This window comes from Pan troglodytes, chromosome 2, assembly GCF_028858775.2.
Source record: "Pan troglodytes isolate AG18354 chromosome 2, NHGRI_mPanTro3-v2.0_pri, whole genome shotgun sequence".
NCBI lineage: Eukaryota > Metazoa > Chordata > Mammalia > Primates > Hominidae > Pan > Pan troglodytes.
The window spans coordinates 128,985,297-128,988,441 of NC_086015.1; the positions used below are offsets into that span (position 1 = coordinate 128,985,297).

At 43.8% G+C, this 3,145-nt stretch overlaps 1 pseudogene; it reads left to right on the top strand.

The window, feature by feature from the left end:
- Positions 1 to 280: 280 nt before the first annotated feature.
- LOC107970446 (olfactory receptor 7E24-like) lies at positions 281 to 1,212 on the top strand (annotated as a pseudogene).
- Positions 1,213 to 3,145: the final 1,933 nt, after the last annotated feature.

Below are 3,145 nucleotides of genomic sequence, written 5' to 3' on the forward strand. Positions count from 1 at the left end.
TACAGCAAAAAAGTAAATCACGTAATAATTCTGAGATTTTTGGAATTGTCACAACTGAGAAACATTGCTGGCGGTGTATGGTCCGCAAGTGTGAAGATGTTCCTTGTGAATTGCTTGCATCCAGCATTAAGGGCTGGTTTTTATCTTTTATTTTTCCAATCCTCTTTCCTTCTCAAGTTGTCCAAGACACACAGAGCCACGGAATCTCACAGGTGTCTGAGAATTCCTCCTCCTGGGACTCTCAGAGGATCCAGAACTGCAGCCGGTCCTCGCTTTGCTCTCCCTGTCCTTGTCCATGTATCTGGTCACGGTGCTGAGGAACCTGCTCAGCATCCTGGCTGTCCGTCCTGACTCCCCCCTCCACGCCCTCATGTACTTCCTCCTCTCTAACCTGTGCTGGGCTGACATCGGTTTCACCTCGGACACGGTTCCCAAGATGATTGTGGGTATGGGGTCGCATAGTAGAGTCATCTCTCATGCGGGCTGCCTGACACGGATGTCTTTCTTTGTCTTTTTGGATGTATAGTAGACATGTTCCTGACTGTGATGGCCTATGACTGCTTTGTAGCCATCTGTCACCCTCTGCACTACCCAGTCATCGTGAATCCTCACCTCTGTGTCTTCTTCGTTTTGGTGTCCTTTTTCCTTAGCCTGTTGGATTCCCAGCTGCACAGTTGGATTGTGTTTCAATTCACCATCATCAAGAATGTGGAAATCTCTAATTTTCTCTGTGACCCCTCTCAACTTCTCAAACTTGCCTGTTCTGACAGCGTCATCAATAGCATATTCATATATTTCGATAGTACTATGTTTGGTTTTCTTCCCATTTCAGGGATCCTTTTGTCTTACTATAAAATCATCCCCTCCATTCTAAGGATTTCATCGTCCGATGGGAAGTATAAAGCCTTCTCCACCTGTGGCTCTCACCTAGCAGTTGTTTGCTGATTTGATGGAACAGGCATTGGCATGTACCTGACTTCAGCTGTGTCACCACTCCCCAGGAATGGTGTGGTGGCGTCAGTGATGTACGCTGTTGTCACCCCCATGCTGAACCTTTTCATCTATAGCCTGAGAAACAGGGACATACAAAGTGCCCTGCGGAGGCTGTGCAGCAGAACAGTCGAATCTCATGATCTGTTCCATCCTTTTTCTGGTGTGGGTGAGAAAGGACAACCACATTAAATCTGTACATCTGCAAATCCTGCCCCTTAGTCACATTATTTTTGTGGCTTGATGGCCTTTCAGTTTCCGCATTTCCTTTGTGAATATTGCTTTCTTCGTTATGCCTTTAACTGGAATGGGTGAGGATTCTGGGATCCTTTGTTTAGCAGAAACTTCGTGACAGAATCCTCTCTACCTAGGCGGCCTCTTTTAGTTTCTGAGCAATAACCCTGTCATCCAGGTGGAATCACAACCATCTTTTTATATACACGAAGTCCTCACTTCGTTTTGGAATTCCCTGAAAACTGACTTTATGGAAACAATGTACAGGAGGTGCTCCAACACCATTGGTTGTTCAAAGTTGTGTAGTTATACTGTTGATGAAAAATAAGCGGTTTCACTATACATTATTTTGCTTCAAGTTGAAGTTTCCAAGAGACTTTCAAAGATGTTAAGTGAGGACATACTGTACATCAAATTCATATCCTCTTCCACAGTTCATGTGGAATTTCTTTATAAACTGCTTCTAGAGAATCTATTTAGGCAGGTTATGTGTAGAGATCCATATCGCCGTTCCTCAATCTTGGTTTTGAGTCAAATCACCTGGGGAGTTTACAAATGATGAGGCCTGGGTCTCAATACCTGAGATTCTGATTTCCTTGCACCTGTGTGAGTATGTGGTTTTTTTTTTTTTTCTTTTAAATCACCAGAGGTGGTTCCAATGACGAAGTTTTCAGAGGCATCAAGCTCCAATCAGTAAGAAGAGAAATTAATTGTAATATGATTTCTTCAAATATTATCTTCAAAAGCATTGTCCATCAACACCATACAAATGTTTATTATGCTGTTTTTTCTTACCATTTCGCATTTTCTATTTCTTTCTTTTCCTTTTTTTTGAGTCAGAGTTTCACTCTTGTTGCCCAGGCTGGAGTTCAATGGCATGGTCTCGGCTCACTGCAACCTCTGCCTCCCATATTCAAGCAATTCTCCTGTCTCAGCCTTCCAAGTAGCTGGGATTACAGGCATGCGCTACCATGCCTGGCTAATTTTATTTTTATTTATTTATTTATTTATTTATTTTGTATTGTTAATAGAGACAGTGTTTCTCCATTTTGGTCAGGCTGGTCTTGAACTCCCGACCTCAGGTGATCCGCCCGTTTCCGCCTCCCAAAGTGCTGGGATTACAGGCATGAGCGACCGCGCCCAGCCACCACTTAGCATTTACATTTTACATTTGTTGAAGTTATAGATTTATACACACATTGATTCCTGCTTTGTTATACACTTGCATACACATAAGATGGGAAATAGAAAAGAATAAAATGGGCACAGTATCACTAAAGTTTCACATTCCGAGACATTTCAAAAATATTTGCTCTTCAGAAATTTGTTTCAATGAAGAAACTGTGGTATACACACCCAGTGAAGTATGATTCAGTCTAAAAAGGAAGAAACTCCTCTCCTCTGCAGACAAAATGGATGAGATTGCAGGTCTGTATATTAAATGAAATAAGCCCGGCACAGAATGACAAATATTTCATCTCCTCACTTCTATGTAGGAAGAAAAAAGGAAACCTTGGCCAGGTGTGGTGGCTCAGGCCTGTAATCCCAGCACTGTGGGAGGCCGAGTCGCACGGATCACTTGAGTCCAGGAGTTCGAGACCCGCCTGGCCAACATGGTGAAACCTCGTCTCTACGGAAAACACAATTAGCCAGGCGTGGTGACGCGTGCCTGTAGTCTCAGCTACTCAGAGGGCGGAGGCCCAAGAAGCGCTTGAACTCGGGAGGCGGAGCTTGCAGTGAGCCCGGATTGTGCCTGTGTACTCCAACCTGGGCAACAGAAAGAGGCTCCATCACACACCTACACACAAAAGGAATCTCAAGAAGGTGGAAAGTATAAAGGTGGTTAGCAGACGCTAGGAAGAAAAGGGGTGGGATAGGGAATGAAGACAAGTGGATAATTGGGTCCCGAAATACAGAAAGA